The following is a 19,281-nucleotide window of genomic DNA, read 5'->3' as shown; positions in this document are numbered from 1 at the left end:
TAAAACAGAAATTAAAAGGATTTACTTGGGTCAGTCACCTTTATATAGACTTCTGAATATGAAGTCCCCCCAAATTATCTGCTAGTAGTTCTGAAGACCTAGAAAAAGTTGAGACAAAAATTAGTACAGAAAGAAGTAACATTGATGAACACACAGAATGGAATTCTACAGCTATATTATGTTTCTGTATACTGTCTTGTTTATCATCCTACATCTATACTATCTTGTTTACCACCCTACGTCCATCCGGCACTGAATTTTTTGCCCTTTAATTTTTTATTTTTCCATAAAGCCAGAAATGAGATGGTAGAGAAGGAAATTATTTGACTTAAATGGTAAATACTTATGTCACTGGCTAATTTTTCCTCTTCCTTCAAATTAGAATTCTCTCATTTTCCAAGGGATCCCTTCTTTTTCTCTCTCCTAAAAGGTGCTTCCCTTCTTCACTGAACACTTCTCAAATTCAGAGATCTTTCTTTAACCCGATGTCCGACAACTGTCCAGCCAGACAAGGGGCCATCATCACCCATTAAATTACAAGTCCATATTTATTACTCCTTTCTTTCCCTTCATTCCACACCATCTAGTTTCTTGTCCTACTATAAAAAAGAGTGATAAAAAGGAGTCAGTTCTATTTGCGGTCAAATGGAAACATGCTTAAAAAATGGCGCTTAAATTAATTTTCTACCTTCCAAAAAGGAAGGGAAAATACGTGATCCAGGACTTTGGGGGGAAAATGATCAGTATCCTTTAAGTCTCTGGTGTTTTTTCCTAAAAGTCAAATTTAACACTAGCCAGAGTTATTAACACCTTAAAGATTAACATATCATAAACATGAAAAGAGCTATTCATAGGATTCCAGTTACCAAGCATTAGAACGCATGCATTTCATTTATGTTGATGTTTTATGATTTCTAATTTTAAAAAACTGGAAAATAAACTATTTTTTAGAAACGATTTAAAATAGTACACCCAGAATTGGAGAAATAAAAGTATCAAAGTAACAGTAAAAGGAAGGAAGAAATAAAGTAAATCAAGGAAGAAGCAGTAGCAAATAAGAAAGAAAAAAAGGAAAGGAGGAAAAGAGCGAAATAGATGTGAGTGTACAGTAGGGGGTAAATGAATGCATCACAGTTTCAATTTATTATTAATTTAACTATTTCCAGAACAATCCATCAGAATCCACAGGAACACTAGTAAGTTCTTGGATTCAGAAACAGACACAGCCTGTATCTTCCAGTAGTACCGAGTACTCTCTTTAGGAGGTGCCATTTACATACAGTTTCTAGGGAAAAGGATGTTAAATAGAACATGCCAGAAATGTTTCTTAATTACCCCATCTTTTTAATTGGTTTCAGAAATGGCCAACAGTCTCTGTATCATCATTCTGACAGTCTCTTCTCTATATGACTTGCTGAAAGCACAAGACCTGTATGATCTCCCTGGTCACTCACAGAGAAGACAAACAAAAAGTGTTTTATGAACAATTCCAACAGATTTCAGAAGAAGAAATTGCATCAGACAGGTGAGGCGGAAGCAGCTGGCAGACAAGAGTCCAATAAACAACCAATCCAATGAAAGAAATTCAGAACAAGTCTGCTTCAGTAATCCTGTGAAGAGGACTGGCAGGAAGAGGAGTGTCGCTTCAGAAAGAGAACAGGCCTCATATGCTTCAGACAGTCTTTGTACTGAGGCTGTGGACCTTGGCCATTCTCCCAGAAATGATGCAATCCTGATGAACAAGATCTGCTGCCAGAGAAACAATTGTTAACAGCCTATGCAGACAGCAACTCAGCCAAGGAGCAATCTCTGATCAACTCTCTCCATAAACCAACAGAACGCCAAAATCTCTCTTCCTCAATTTCAGTGTCTGACAAAACATAAAGTGAACACAGTATATATTAAGATACATAAGAACAAGCCATTTTCTCAAAGGGTCCTTTTTCTTTTAATTCCTTAGGCTGTACAATATCCATTATTAAATTTCAGATAAAATACTGAACATTTGGCCGGGCGCGGTGGCTCACGCCTGTAATCCCAGCACTTTGGGAGGCCGAGGCGGGTGGATCACGAGGTCAGGAGATCGAGACCATCCTGGCTAACACGGTGAAACCCCGTCTCTACTAAAAATACAAAAAATTAGCCGGGCGTGGTAGCGGGCGCCTGCAGTCCCAGCTACTCGGGAGGCTGAGGCAGGAGAATGGCGTGGACCCGGGAGGCGGAGCTTGCAGTGAGCCGAGATCGCGCCACTGCACTCCAGCCTGGGCGACAGAGCGAGACTCCGTCTCAAAAAAAAAAAAAAAAAAAAATACTGAACATTTTTTACTTTTATAAATACAATTATCCAAGCACATCAATAGTAATAACATAAATATGAAAATTTATACTTATTTTCCTCGTTCTCATAAGAAAACCTTTTTGGGAGGTAGTGGCTTCCCTAAGCATAAAAATTGCTCTGAAATCTATCATCCAGCTATAACATTTCAAGTAAAGACAAATATACACACACTCTAATTCAGAGACAGAAAGTATATTTCATAGATATTTTTGAAATTAGATAAAAGTCAATGTTAAATATTGGCATCTATCAGAGAAAAGAGAAAATCTAATCTTGCTTAGGCTGACATATAAGGTAGGCTGATAACCACTTTTTTGCAGGGCAACAATATTACTTCAGATCTTACTAAAGGATCAGATTATTTTCATCTTATTAGCCACGATTTACTAATTTAGAATCTAACTTAAAAATATCCTCAATTTAATAATCTTCCCTAGAATCCTCATCTCCTAGGCCTGGTTTCTTTTTCAGAAGTTTTGGTATCAGGTTTTTCACACAGTATTATAAAATTATAAAAAGTTATTTTTTTCTCACTAAATAAAAGATCCTGTATAAAGCACTTCTCTAAACTTCAGCTAGCCAAAAGTCATGACTAACCAAATTTCTTCCTTTTGAAAGCAATAACCCTTAAACTGGGATTCATGAAAAAACACAAATACCTAAGATATATCCTGAAATAAATCTATTCAGCCCAATCTACTACTTCTACATACTACTAAATAATGAAAATGAATATACAGAATAGCTCTGAAGCACTAAAAAAATCTTTAATAGGTCAATAAATGAATAAATTTAACTCAGGAAGAGAAAACCCTTTTTGGGAATATTTCAAAAGGGTTAAAGTAGCTAATAATTTTTTAAAAATCCAATTTCTGAACTTGATTATTCAAAATTTTGTTGTTACATATAGGCTGAATTTCTTCTTAAATACATCTATAGTTCTTCGATTTATCTTTTGAATGACTTTACCTTGTATGAGAATGAATGTGGCAGCTGCATTATATACTTATTTTCATCTCCATCTCAAAGTCAAATATCTCAAGTAAAATCACTGTAGCTGTACCACGACAAACAGCCTTTTACCTTAGGAGAAGAAAAGTATGCTAGGAAAAAGCACTATTAGAGGCCAGGTGCGGTGGCTTGCACCTGTAATCCTAGCACTTTGGGAGGCTGAGGCAGGAGGATTGCTTGAGCCCAGGAGTTTAAGACCAGCCTGGGCAACATAGTGAGACCCATCTCCTAAAAAAATAAAAAAAGAAAAGAAAAAAAAGGCACTATATTAGGAGTTAGGAGACTTGAGTTCTAGCCTACAACATAATTAGTGACCTCAGAAAAATCACTTTACATAGATGAACCCTAAATTCCTCAAAGTAAAATCTTCATTGTGTTGTCTTCCTGCTCCAAATTTCTATGAATCCTGGCACTGCTGCCAACTAGCTTAGACAATTCATAGAATGTCTCAAAGTCTCAGTTTTCTCATCTGCACAATAAAAAAAAAAAAAAATACCTGTTGTGCTGACTCATAGGAGCACATGGAACAGCATTTGTAGCAAGTAAGAGCTTAAATAACTTTCTGGTCCCTTTAAGTATATGTGAAGAAAGAGGAGCTGCTGCTAATAACCTGAATATGGCTAAACACTGTTTTTACTCTTCTCCAAAAGCATATATTTCAAGTTTGCTACAGCAGATAATGTGGAAAGAAAAAATGTGAGAAACATGAAAAAAAATGAGAGAGAAGTGTTAAGCATAAGAAGAAACAAATATGAGTTACTGGAAAACAAAGAGATGAACTCTAAAAGAGCACTTGGAGATACAGTGAAAAGTTCATGTATTTGGAATAGTATAAATTAGGCTTATAATCTGAAGCAAGTTAATGCAAGCAAAGAATTTTAGGGGTTCGGGCCTGAACGGAAAAAAGAAAAGAGAGAAACACTGATTGGGGTAAGCACTGAGAGACAGGAAACATCATGATTTAGTAATTTAAAGCAAAAATACAAATTTCCTTTTCTCCCATCTCTTCTACAATACCAGTTTATTCCTTGATTCCTTTGCCTAAATTTATACTCCCTCTAGGAGCTACTGCGCTCGGCACAATAAACCGATGTCTATAAGAAATCTAAGTTTACTAGAATAAAAGGCCATTAAAAGACAACTGAAAAAAAATCCTAGTCTATATTAAGAATTTCCTTCTCCATAAAAAACTTCATAATTAGTGCGTATTATAGAGACCAAGTCATACTTAGTAGTATGTGGAGCAGAAGAGGGGAGTGGCAGTAGGATAAGACTACATATCATAAATAACAGAATTATTATTATTATCTAAATATTGTGATCATAAATTATTTTAACACTGAAGAAAAATATTTTATTTACAACCCATTTAACAATGATAAAAAGGTATTTACTGCTCAACTAACCAACAATACAGACTCTTTGTAACCTTAACAACAATCAGGAAGATTTTAGACTTCTAAGTACCAAATAAAGATGATGCCCTCAAATAATTTAGACTGACTAAACCTCTTTAAAGAGTTATACTCTCAACACTTTCTGAAGGTTCTGTCCTACTGTGTTCTGAGGCTCAGAACATGTGTTAGAGACCAATGTACCAAACTAGAGTAGGAAAAGAACTTCTCATATCTCTACACGTGCCTCCTCTCTGTGAATTCAGATCTTCTTCATTTTCAAACCCCAAAATGGGAGCCACTTTTACTTACTATAGATGAAGTGGGTTGTGCACATTTATGAGCCATTAATATCTGTATTTTTACTTTCATTAATTTAAGCAAAATTTCTCCAACCGATGAAGAAACAGAAATGAAGAAACAGAGCTACAAAAAGATTAACTTGTATGAAGTCTACTACACACCTACAGTAGTAAAGTTCAGAGGAAAGAAAATTAAGATGTTAATATATAGCTTGTTTATTATAGTAATTACTACTTACCTTAGATAGCAACATCTGAGTTATAACTAATTGTTTTTATTTTTATTTTTGAGACAGGGTCTGTCACTCAGGTTGGAGTGCTTTGGTGCGATCACAGCTCACTGCAACCTCAACCTCCTGGGCTCAAGCGATCCTCTCACCTTAGCCTCCCAAGTAGCTGGGACCACAGACGCATACTGCCATGCCCAGCCTTGTTTTTATTAAGTACCAATTGGTGCTATGTAAGACAATTAGGTCCAGATAAAATTCCTGGCTGTCTTGGGATTTATATTATGTAGATTTGCTACTTTTTTCATTCATTCATTCAACAAACATGAAGTAACTACTATTAATATACATATATATATATATATAAACTATATTAAGTGCTATTTTAAGAGGTTTATTTTACCCAAAGTAGAAAAGGGTAGGCAACTTGCAAACTGTTCAGGTTTGCCTATGTGCCAAGTACTGCATTTATACAACCATGAAGGGGGAGAAAAATCCTGTAAGTGGGCCGGGTGTGGTGGCTCATGCCTGCAATCCCAGCACTTTGGGAGGCCAAGGCGGGTGGATCACCTGAGGTCAGGAGTTTGAGACCAGCCTGGCCAAGATGATGAAACCCCGTCTCTACTAAAAATACCAAAATCAGCCAGGCATAGTGGTGGACACCCGTAATCCCAGCTACTTGGGAGGCTGAGGCAGGAGAATCGCTTAAATCCAGGAGGTGGAGGTTGCAGTGAGCCAAGATTACACCACTGCGCTCCAGAAACCCTAAAATGAAAGTTATCTGCAAATTCCCAATGTTTATGTATGTGATTCACATTTTTTTTTTTTTTTTGAGACGGAGTTTCGCTCTTGTTGCTCAGGCTGGAGTGCAATGGCAGGATCTCAGCTCACTGCAACCTCCACCTCCCGGGTTCAAGCAATTCTCTTGTCTCAGCCTCCTGAGTAGCTGGGATTATAGGTGCCCACCACCACACCCAGCTGATTATTGTATTTTTAGTAGAGACGGGGTTTCATCATGTTGGCCAGGGTGGTCTTGAACTCCTGGGCTCAGGTGATCTGCCTGCTTCAGCCTATGTGATTCACTTTTAAGACTACTACTGACTGGATGTCCTGTAAAGTTCTTACACACTAAATATTAGATCTTAGTTGCATTTCTACAAATTTGGGCTAGGAGCTTCAAAATAAACCCTAGCTGAAGCAATATTCAGAACCAAAGTACTTTCTTATAGTTGTCCTTTGACATAACCTTTAATTCTTTTAATAGACCGCACTAAGCTCTAAATTTCTTCTTTCTGTAATGAAAAAAACTTATGCTAGCCATCTGTAATCTAGCTGGCATCTGTAGAGGTCTGACTGCAAATGCAAATAAACTAGAAGATTTGAGTGCTTCATTTCAAACAAATTATCAAAACTCTGTTCTAGCACTTTGGGAAGCCGAGGCGGGAGGATCACGAGGTCAGGAGATCGAGACCATCGTGGCTAACACGGTGAAACTCCGTCTCTACTAAAAATACAAAAAAAAAAAAAATTAGCCGGGCGCGGTGGCAGGCGCCTGTAGTCCCAGCTATTCGGGAGGCTGAGGCAGGAGAATGGCGTGAACCCGGGAGGCGGAGCCTGCAGTGAGCCGAGATCGCGCCACTGCACTCCAGCCTGTGCGACAGAGCAAGACTCCGTCTCAAAAAAAAAAAAAAAAAAAACTCTGTTCTAGCAGTTCTGCCTCAGAAGTCTAAAATATGATGCTTCATTTTTAATCACCTTTGGAAAGAAACCTAGACACTGTAAGAGACTTATTTTAGAATATGTGGGGAAAAAAATAAAGAATAAAATAATTAAAAAAAAAAAAGACTTGGCCATGTGCAGTGGCTCCCGCCTATAATCCCAGCACTTTGGGAGGCCGAGGCGGGCGGATCACGAGGTCAGGAGATCGAGACCATCCTGGCTAACATGGTAAAACCCCGTCTCTACTAAAAATACGAAAAATTAGCTGGGCATGGTGGTGGGCGCCTGTAGTCTCAGCTACTCGGGAGGCTGAGGCAGGAGAATGGCGTGAACCCGGGAGGCGGAGCTCGCAGTGAGTGGAGATCACGCCACTGCACTCCAGCCTGGGCGACAGAGCGAGACTCCGTCTCGGGGGGGAAAAAAAAAGACTTATCTATACTGATTTACTAAAAGACAGGAGACAAAATATGGACTTCACTTTCATCATAGGAACAAAATCACTTGGTATACTCCATTATGACACCCACATGGTCCAAATCCACGCCCTGGCCAAATGAGGGAAAAAACCCTCTTTTTTGTTGTGCTGGCACTAGCACCTGACTGAAGAGCTATTCTCCTTTGAAATTTTTGCAGACTTTTAGCAAACCACATCAGTCGCCTCCCTATGATTTCAAGGTAGCATTATATAATAGCAGTGAACTGGTCTCACTACCTCTGGGGTGTGAACCCTCCAATCTACTCTATATTCTTCCATGATGTTATCCCTTCTAGAGCATAACTTTGGTTACTATCATTGCATTATTTGAAATCTACAAATAATGGTTTCCTTAATGCTTATTGGGCTAGTCCAAACTCCTTTGCCTGAATGGAACAAGAACATTTTTGTTAATTAGCTACTAACCTGTTTCCTTCTCCTTCAAAACTTTGTTTACACTATTCATGCTTTTATTTTTTATCTTAAAAAAAAACTTTATGGTGAAAAACTTCAAATAAATATAAAACCAGAGAAAACCCAATGGTCCCTACCCAGCTTTAATCAACCATCAATTCATGGCCAATCTTATTTTATCTATAACCTCTCTTCCTTCCAGGATTAGTCTACAGCAAAATCCCCAAAATACCAGTTGTGTCTATGACATCTGGTGGGTGGAGCTATCCCTTGTTTATCCTTATAATGGGTATAAGGATACATAAGAGGGGCATGTTTATCATAATGATAGGTCATGGTGATAAGAAATCAAAGGTCATCATTCTTTAGCAAAAGTTCCAATGAACAAGAAGCTTATGCAATTCAACAATTGCTAGATTTGCTGAGTAATGCTTAGGTTTTACAATTATACACTTGTGGTTATTAAAAAACGTCTTAATCATTGAAATATTTTAAGAAAAAAATCACTGTAAACTATTTTTATGACACGAGTTTGTTGATAAATTTCTTGCATTCTTGGGAATGCAAATTTCTCCTTAGAGCAGAGCTAACTGCAAGTACATACGTGACCCACAGCTGCGACACAGCATTCCTATATTTGCTATATGCCAATATACAAAAATGAATGACACAGGAGAAACACCCCAAAGCAGGCAGACAGTGAGTGTGATATTCCATAAATCTGTGTACTAAAGATAAGGACTGATTATATCACAAAAGTGACGGCTCACATTTGAGGTAGATGGCCAGCTGTTCTTACTTTTAGTGAGCAATCTCTTAGAGTACTTGGAGTCTTAGAGTGCTGACAGACTGAGGGCAAAAAGGCTCACCCACTCTGAGGCACACCTTCCAATGGAAAAATGACTCAATAATAACACTGAATGTCACAAACCAAAAATATTTTGGATGCATGTGGAAGATTCCTATTTGAACCACAAAAAAATTACAAAGAAAGTAGCCAGGCATGGTGGTGCACACCTATAGTCCCAGCTACTCAGGAGGCTGAGGTGGGAGGATGGCTTGAGCTTGGGGGGTGGCTTGCAGTGAATTGAGATTGCGCTGCTGCACTCCAGCCTGGGCAACAGAACCAGAGCCTGTCTTTTAAAAAAAAAAAAAAGTTCAACAGCAATGGGGCTGGGCAGGGTGGCTCACACCTGTATCCTAGCGCTTTGGGAGGCTGACTTAGGAGAATCACTTGAGGCCAGGAGTTTTGAGGCCACCCTGGGCAACACAATAAGACAGCCAGGAGTGGTGGTGCATACCTGTAGTCCAAGCTATTTAAGAGGCTGAGGTGGGAGGATCCCGATCCCTTGAGCCTAACTAAGAGTTGAGACTGCAGTGAGCTATGACTGTGCCACTGCACTCCAGCCTGGGTGACAAGGAGATCCTGTCTCTAAAATAAAAAAAAAAAATAACAAAATAACAGCAATGGAAGACAACGACCAACTCAAACAAACACTAATATATGTCTAGTAGGTTACTGAGCAAAATAAAATCTTTGAAATGGTAAGCACATTGTCTTCCTAGAAGCCCATGGGGCCAAATGTCTTTGGATCAGCTAGCTAGTGGCTTGTTATGAGATCCAGGACCTTCAACAGTTCCTGTCATCTAAAACATTAAAAATATTTAACTTATATATTACAAAAACTTTCTCTGGAAATCTTAATATGAAAAATGATTTTAAAGCCTTGACACATATGCTCATCTTTGATCCAGTTTCAATGAACATTTCAACTGTATTTGGGCCAAAATGCTCATGTCATTAATTAACTTATAATAAATTAGTCCCAGGAAACTGATAAAATAGTACTTTTTAGTTAGGAATACAACTGGTATAAACTGCTTTAATTCTTATACAAAATATAATTAAAACCATATACCATATTTAAACCTTCCCATTTATGTTACTGTCTCTTTTAATCATCTGTTAGTTTTCCTGTCATATCAGAGTTTGACCCCAAACAAAGCCCAGAATTCTAGCACTAAACAGAGTGAAGCAAAACACAGACTATCTCAGATTTGCATAAATTTGCTATTTTCCTTTTCATTAAAACATCTATTTATAAACTTATTTTTTCCTGAGTAAAATAGTTCCAAATCCTGAACATTACTGTTTTTGAATACTGTATTTCCTTTTCCAATACTCAGTAACCAATAACAAAAAAATTAAAAAAAAAAAATCCATGCTCCAGATTTTTAACAAATCCATTGAAGACCTCCATTAATAACTTAAAAGCAGTGGTTCTCAATCTTTTGGAGAAAAACGCTTGTTTTTTCTTCTAAGTTTAAAAATTTTCCATCTGTTGATGAGGAGAATACAGTAAAAAAATACACTACGGAGAACTAGTAATTCTTCTGCACAATATCCTTCCATTTTATGTCCTTAAGGACCATTACCTATTTAGCCAAGACAGGACTAAACAATGTATATCCTGGTAAATACATGGAATGATAGTACTAGGGGGGAAAAAGGGAAACCAAGATCCCTGCTCTAGAAAGGCCCTTTCACCTGTTGTGCCAAGCAGCAAACTATCATTAAGTTGCCTTGTAGAAGCAATGATAGCCTCATACTCATCCCCGAATTCTTAACAACAACAACAACAACAACACACACACACCCCCCAAAAAAACACGCACGACCAATGGCTCTTCAATGAATTAAGAATTTCTTAAGAATTTACTGAGATTCAAGACTGCTTTTCACATTTTGAATTCCAACTCTTCCTACATCTGAATATGAAAGTAAAAAGGAAATCTAGTAGGAATCCATTTGTTCTAGTACCAATATTCAAAAACATCCTAGGCATAACTACTTTGTGAGTGTTTTTCTAGAATATTTCAGACTTAATACTTAGCTATTATTTGAGCACACATACTCATTCCTCAGAAAACTGCAGAGACAAAATTTGACGTAAAACTTCTAGGTCTTGGCCAGGCGCCATGGCTCACACCTGTAATTCCAGCACTTTGGGAGGCCAAGGTGGCAGATCACGAGGTCAAGAGTTGGAAACCATCCTGGCCAAAATGGTGAAACCCCATCTCTACTAAAAATACAAAAATTAGCTGGGCGTGGTGGCGCGCGCCTGCAGTCCCAGCTACTTGGGAGGCTGAGGTAGGAAAATTGCTTGAACCCGGGAGGCAGAGGTTGCAGTGAGAAGAGATCACACCATTGCACTCCAGCCTGGGTGACAGAGCCAGACTCCGTCTCAAAAACAAAACAAAACAAAAACAAACAAAAAATGAAACTTCTAGGTCTCTGCTGTATACTCTTTGCTGGAAGAGGCCAATTAACTTAAAAAAAAATAAATAATACACACACACACACACACACCCCGCCTCCCCCCACCCGAAGAAGCTAGAATTTACAAATTACTCCCATAAGGGATAACATCTGAAAAACATTCATCCTCTTCCTTCATCCGTGTTCCAGATCCAGAAGGCCCATGGCAATTCTAGGCAAAGAATCCTAGAGAAAAAAGATCAAAACTACAGATGGGCCGCAATAAAGTCAGGGGGAGAGAGAAGGGCAGATTTTATCAGTAGAGGTGGAAGTCTCCTTAAATATGGTCTGATATTTATAAGATACATTTTCAGAAATTCAACCATATCATAAAATGTTACCTATTGCACACTGAACACACTATTACATTAATTAATCCATTTGCTGCCTCAATCTTCTCTTCAGGAATGCTCTCCAGAATCTGTATAGACTTCTTTATAATATTAAAATTTCCCTCTTAGTATAAACTCATTATATATGTAGACTACTCTATTTTTTCTGTTGATTGGAAATAGCAGGCGATGATCAGGAGAGGAAATGGGCTCAGAGGGCAAGCAGTATCAACAGGGAAAGACTGAAACATCTGATTATGTTCACTAGTCTACTTTACCAGGATCCATGATAGCCAAGTCTATGAATACTTTTATTTTAAAATTTAAAACTTTCTATTATGGGCTGGGCATGGTGGTTCATGCCTGTAATCCCAAAGCTCTGGGAGGCTGAGGCATGAGAATCTCTTGAGGCCAGGAGTTCAAGGCCAGCTGGGCAACATAGCAAGACCTTGTTTCAAATAAAGTATGAAAGTAAAATGGTATAAAGAAGTCCATTTATTCATTATCCAGTATCGACAATGACCAACTAATAAGTTGATTGTTTCATCTATTATCTCCTCTCTATCTAAAGCAAACCCCAGATAACATTTCATTTCATCCATAAATATTTCAGCATGTATCTCCAAAAGATAAAGACTTGTTTAAAAAATAAAATGTGGGCTGGGCCTGATGGCTTATGCCTGTAAACCCAGAGCTTTGGGAGGCTGAGGCATGAGACCACTTGAGGCCAGGAGTTCAATCAAGACCAGCCTGGGCAACAGAGTGAGACCCCCACCTGTACAAGATATTTTTTTAAAAATTAGCTGGGTGTGGTAGCACATACCTGTAGTCCTAGCTACACTGGAGGTTGAGGTGGGAGGACTGCTTGAGCCCAGTGGTTCAAGGTTACAATGAACAATGATTGTGCTACTGTACTCTAGCCTGGGCGACAGAGTAGGACCTTGTCTCTTTAAAAACAAAAAAACAAAAAAACAAAAAAACCCCAAAACTGTGCACTGTAGTTTGCTCCTTATTTTTTTGGTGGTGGGGGAAAAGGGAAGATAACTTTAGTGTACCATTTTGTCCTTTCCTAGAATGCCCATATCTAAAATAGTATCTTCTAATACGAATTCCTTATAGCACTCTACAACCTCACTCCAACCCCAGAGTATTAAAAAGAAAAACAAAAAACAACAACAAAAAAACAAACCTGAACTAATGAACAATCTGGTGTTATATAACTTACTTTGAGGGCATGTAAAGACAAATGTATCTCAAAATTCTAGTGTTAAACAAACAAAAAAACCACCTGTGACTCTGGTCAGCATACACAATACCCTAAAGCCACAACAAATAATACAATTTCAGGATCCAGTGTTTGTAAAGGACCCTGGATCCTGAAAAGGAGACTTGCTTCCTTAAAACTTTATTAAATTTTTAAATGTGATTATATTTATATAGTAAGCACTGGTATACTTGTGAAGTCAGAGGCCTCAAATTTTAACTAGATACCAATTATTCCTTTGTTAACAGTTGGTTCTTTTCATATAACCAATGAAGTATTGAAAATCAGGTGTTATTTACAGCATATGAACATTACTAATTCTAAGTAAAATTCAGACAGAGTTTAGAGAACTGATCAAATACTCGTAACAATAACCACTTCCAAAATAAAGGCAGCATTTACTGGATGCTTATGTTGCACCAGCCACTGTTCCTTTAACCACTTTTCATGCATTAACTCAAATAATGCTCATAATGTTTAGGAGAAAAGTATTATTCCTATTAGACCAAAGAATTAAACTCATCTTGGCCAAAGCCAAAGCAAGAAAACCACAGCTAGAATCCTCACATTCTTAATCACTATTTCTTCACCTTTGGTATATCTTGATTTAGTATTTTTAAAGACTATATTAGTCATTAGAAAGTGACGTATTGCTGAAATGTGATAACTTTAAGATACTGTAATTAGGAAGGATAAAACATTTAACAGGTACAAGACTTTTAAAGTTTTAATATTTTATTTAAAACACATAAAATCAAATAACTTGGATTTTAAATGACAAAGTTAAAAAATATATGACATCCTTTCTAAATAACATACATTTCAGGTCTAAGGGCAAACCATTCAAGAAATGTTAACTGATGAGCTCTCTACACTTCAAGTAGCACCAGTGTCCCAAGTGTACCTGAAATTCCCAGAGACAAACATGGTCTGGCATTTCAAGAGAGAGAATTTTGGCCAGGTGCGGTGGCTCACCTGAAGTTAGGAGTTCAAGACCAGCCTGAACAACAAGGTGAAACCCTGTCTCTACTAAAAATATAAAAATTAGCTGGGCGTGGTGGCAGGCACCTGTAGTCCCAGCTACTTGGGAGGCTGAGACAGGAGAATTGCTTCAACCTGGGACGTCTACGTTGCAGTGAGCTGAGATCATGCCACTGCACTCCAGCCTGCGAAACAGAGCGAGACTCCATCTCAAAACAAAGAAAAAAAAAAAAAAGAGAATTTTTACTGGAGAAAGAAAGTTTCTTATCTCAAACTGCTTGTATTAAGCCAAGAAATTCTGGTTCCAAAAAAAAAAAAAAAAAGAAAGAAAGAACAGAAATTTCCACATTCCTCTTCTACAGTGTAAAAATATTAATTAGTGAAAAATCTAGAAGGAAATAGTTTTAGTAAATGAACTAACCTAAATGCTTCTTCTGCTAAAAGGGGAAGTATCGACAAAACATCACTCTGAAAATTCATGATGACTCTGTTGAGTCTAATATATACGGACAGGGAGAGAACCAGCTGGAAGACACTAGGATAGAAGCTCAATTTTTCTGATTATACCCAGCTTCGTAAATTTCACTTACTAACCATTTAAGTATTTTACATAATCATAAAACAAAACCTAATCCCTGAAAAATCTGAAAGTAAAATGTAACAAATTAACCTCACTGTGTATCAAACTGGTGGCATAACCATAGAGAACTATTCTAAGGGGGATTTCAAAATACTGTGATCTGACTATATATGGTCATGTGCCACATAACGACATTTCAGTCAAGGATGGACCACATATGATAATGATCCCATAAGACTGTAAAGGAGCTGCCCTACAAAGGTGTACCATTTTTTATCTTTTATACCGTATGTTTACTTTATCTTTTCCATTTTCAGATACACAAACGCTTACCGCTGTGTTACAACTGCGTATAGTATCCAGTGGTCACATGCTGCACAGATTTGTAGCCTAAGAGCAATGGGCTATACCATATAGCTTAGGTGTACCATCTAGGTTTATGTTAGTACATTCTAGATGTTCACACAATGAGGAAATCACCTGACAACACATTTCTCAGAAAATATCCTCATCAAGTGAGGCACGACTATCTCTATCTCTAAAGGGATATACCCTAAGGGCAAAAAGACATGAGAAAACAAAACAAAAAGCCACTTTCCAGTAATCATATTGTTCTGTCACACTAAAACTGTAGTGTGTGTATTGTGGCACAAAACAAAGAGAAATTACATTGGTGTTAGTGAAAACTGAGATTTTGGGCATGGGGAAAGGGAGAAAGATTAGGTTTACGTAAACATCATGTAGTACTGAGTTTGAAATGCAGCTTTTAAAATATCAAGTGATATTTTTAAAAAGAAATAAAATACTTTTAAACTTTGTTCATTGAAAAATCTAGAAACAAGGCCCAAACCAAGAGCAATGAACACTCCTACCATCCATACTGTGGTTTCTAAGTACCATTTTTCATTAAAAGAATGAAGAGGTTTCTGCAGAAATGGCTGATTCCAGGTTTGGGGCAAAAAATGTACAAAATTATCCTAGAACATCTAGTAATAGTAGGAAGCAAGGAAACAAGTGAGGAAAGTATTATGAATGAATCAAAAGAATTTAGTAGCCAACAGACAAAGGTAGGACAACCTGAATGTCAAAAATAGTAACTGCCAGAGACTGTAACATATCAAACATGTTTAAAACCATGAGTACACAATAATAATACTTCATTCACGTCTTTAGATGTTGCTAAGTTACCAACCCATTATTTTGAAAACTGGTAAATAAGGGGGTAAAAAACCCAAGTGCTTATCTTACCTTCTGTATATAAACTATCTTAGTATAGCCAAATAAAAATGAGGGTGAGTATTCCGGACAATAAATGAAGAAGTAAGAAAATATCATCTAATATGAAGTAAATCATGAATATAGGCCAGTGATTCTCAAAAAGGGTGGTGTGAGAATGCCTGAAGTCCTCTAGATTCTGTCAGAGGGTTATATGAGGTCTTCCATTTTCCAACCAATTATCTGTACAAGGCCAGATTTTCTTCAGTCTTCAACCAAAACAACTTATCACAAGAAATTAAATGCAGAAGGAGTTATGAGAAAGCAGCTGTCTTCTATTAAGTCAGACATTAAAGAGATTTGCAAAAATGTCAAACAACACTTATAAAATTAAAAATGTTATTTTTATTAAAAAATCACATTACTTGTATTAGCAGGCTTTATTACTGTTATTTTACTATTAATAAATAACTTAAAATTTTCCTCAGTTTTAGTTTCTAATATGGTAAATCTTGACATAATTCACACAAACAAAAGCTCTTCCAGGTCTTCAATTTTTAAGACCACAAAGTTTGATCTAGGCAATGAATAACAACAGCTGCTTAACATTACATAGACAAGCAGAAATTATGTAACTCTTAATGGATATACACAGTACTATTATAAAATATGCTTACAATCTATCTAAGCAGTAATTTACATGAAATACAGGTGGGGGGAGGTTGTTTAATAGAGGAATGTGTTAAATGATTATCCAACCTTCAAAATCCAGAGTAGGAACTCCACAAAATAATGAATTTCTTTAACAAGAATCCTACATGGAAAAAACAGAATCTATAAAGACTCAAACTTATCAATCAAGGTATGGACCTTATCCTGATCAAATGGAACCTTCTAAACTAACAGTTTAATAAACTCCAAAGTATTTTTCTATTTTGTAGTAATTGGAGTTTTTAATAATAAAAAATTAAAAAATTAATCAAATCTATACCTACTCCTTCCCTTACTACCACCTAATGGGAAAAGAAAAAAGACATTCGAAAAACTGCTCATTTGGAAATGGGGGTTCAGAGAGGTCAACAGATAAATCGCAGCACAGGAGACTCCAGAATAAGAAGAGCTCTATCAAAAAAAACTAGGTTGCTAGGTAGCGACTAAAAGTCTCACAATCCTCTACAATTATGGTAAGCATATAATTTATGGTCCAAATTGAGACATTTTTGAGAGTGAAACGGGTGCTATTACTAATTACGCTAGGATAGCAGGTATAAACCAGGACTGTCCCAAGGAAAGTAAAACGTGGTCACTATCTATACAAGATTAATTTTTTTTTTTTGAGACATAATTTCGCTCTTGTTGCCCAGGCTGGAATACAATGGCGCAATCTCAGCTCACTGCAATTTCTGCCACCTGGGTTCGAGCGATTCTCCTGCCTCAGCCTCCCGAGTAGCTGGGATTATAGGCATGCGCCACCACGCCCAGCTAATTTTCTATTTTCAGTAGAGATGGGGTTTCTCCATGTTGGTCAGGCTGCTCTCAAACTCCAGACCTCAGGTGATCTGCCCACCTTGGCATCCCAAAGTGTTGGGTTTACAGGCATGAGCCACCGCGCCCAGCCAAAAGATTAATTTTAAAATTAATTTTCACAAGAGATATTTGACATAATCCTTTGGGGGTAACTATTTGCCACAGAAACATATTCCTAGTATTAAAGTGTTTTTAAAAAAATGAGGTGTACTATAAAAAAAATTGTTTTTCATCTCCCTTGGCTGGCATGGTCATTTCATGAAGTGGGATATGTTTATTTCTCTTGTTGCTCGGTGTACTACTGCAAACTTCCAGCCATTCCTTTTCATACTAACTGTTCATGATAAACTGTAAGAGGAAGGTTACACCTACCTAGAGCCTTCCTTCTCTAAAAATACATGTCTTCCCCTGGGACTCCACACATGGCCTAGGGTTTAAGTAAGAGTGGCATCTACAGTAACTTCTTTATTTTTTATTTATTTGAGACGCAGTCTTGCGCTGTCTCCCAGGCTGGAATGCAGTGGCACGATCTTGGCTCACTGCAACCTCTGCCTCCCAGGGTCAAGCAATTCTTATGCCTCAGCCTCCCAAGTAGCTGGGATTACAAGCTCGCACCACCATGCCCGGCTAATTTTTGTATTTTTAGTAGAAACGGCATTTCACCATGTTGGTCAGGCTGGTCTCAAACACCTGACCTAAGGTGATCCACCCGCCTTGGCCTCACAAAGTGCTGGGATTACAAGTGTGAGCCGCCACACCTGGCTGGCTACAGTAACTTCTGAGATGTGTATATGATGTTAGCATAATTTTCATATTTTTGGATTAACACTAAATATCTGGCTTTAGTACACTTACATAATACGCCACCAAATACCTGATTTATCTGTGAATATTTTATGTCACTTTGTTTTTAAAGGTTTTTAAATATTGGGTAAACTTTTTCAATAAAAGCCCCAATATTAAAATGTGTAACAATTTGGTATGTAGACCTTATAATTTTTAGCTCCATCCTAAAATGTGCAGGGACATGTAAACCCACCCTTATTTTGTTCTATTACTAAATTACGACATTAAAGTTCTATTTGCCACAAATAACACTAAATTTGTCTAGGAAAAAATAACATTTCAAAAAGGACTTCAAAATTTTAGACTTGCTCTTACATTTTCCTCAGATCTATTCTTTTTTAAGGCATTCCACCGAATATATTTCAGGCTGTGGGCATAAACACATACTTCCATGGGCATAGTAGTTTGTACCATAGAAATTGAGAAAATAAAAATTTATGCTTTCATACAACATTCTAATGCTACATTCAGCATATAATCAATCATACTGCTTCAAAGGCCCTTCTCTTTGTTCTGTTTTAGGTTAAACTCTTTTGTCTTTAGAACTAAAAGTTTTTTTAAAAATATGCCCTTTAGATTCTACCCCAAATGTTACCATAATAAACACATTTATTTTTAAAATAACTCTATCTGATTGGGGCTCTTCTCTGTCAATCTGGTTTCTCTTATAAAACAAGTCAACTCTCAACAGCCTACGTTAATAAGGGAAAATGTAAAATAAACGCAGAAGTAGTCTAATTGCCAACAGGTCCTTCCAGGTTCTTCCTTCTAAGTAAAACCTTCCTTGGATACCAAGAATGCCCAAACAGTTGATTATTAACTGCAGATCATCCTACTTCACAGAAACTGTGAAAGTACAAATTGTATGTGTTGTGGCATGTACAGAGGTTGGTGGTAGGAAACAGAATTTTTGAAACATAAGCCAAAGAACATAACAGGACACAGAGATGGGGAAGAAAATCCAACAACAAAAACCCCCTTCATACAAAACGACAAACAAGGGGCACAAATAGAAAGCAAGGAGATCCACCTGGGCATGTATTAAAATGAACATATCAACAGTATTAAATATGCTAACATGATACTGGAAACCAGATTCAAACTAGATCATAATATCTAAGAATGATGAAACAATCATCTTACTATATTCAGCAACGCATATACCTTATTAGATTACTCAGTTTTATTTGAGTCTTCACATTTCAGGAGTGGGGTGGGGAAAATCTCACCATTGAAAGACAATAAAAATGATAAAAAATAAAATTTCCCCCTTTGTGGGGGTGGTATGGGATAAAAATGGCTTGAAGAACATAAATTATGCAGCTTGAAAAAAGAAC

At 37.2% G+C, this 19,281-nt stretch overlaps 1 protein-coding gene across 50 annotated transcripts in view; it reads right to left on the bottom strand.

Moving 5' to 3' along the window:
* The window catches only part of SETD5 (SET domain containing 5), an 80,708-nt gene that overhangs the window by 53,546 nt on the left and 7,881 nt on the right, over positions 1-19,281 (bottom strand). For 49 of the 50 annotated variants that reach the window (XR_010155074.1, XM_063805343.1, XM_063805322.1 and 46 more), the window contains exon 2: positions 39-98. The gene's annotated coding sequence lies outside the window, so the exon portion shown is untranslated. Of the gene's footprint in view, positions 1-38; positions 99-1,335; positions 1,871-3,307; positions 3,422-19,281 lie in introns of those variants that run through there. The other variant, XM_063805327.1, reaches the window with a different exon arrangement.

The sequence above is a fragment of the Pan troglodytes genome, chromosome 2 (assembly GCF_028858775.2).
Source record: "Pan troglodytes isolate AG18354 chromosome 2, NHGRI_mPanTro3-v2.0_pri, whole genome shotgun sequence".
Taxonomy (NCBI): Eukaryota; Metazoa; Chordata; class Mammalia; order Primates; family Hominidae; genus Pan; species Pan troglodytes.
Note: the sequence above shows the minus strand (reverse complement) of the source record. Positions and strands in the feature narration are given on the sequence as shown.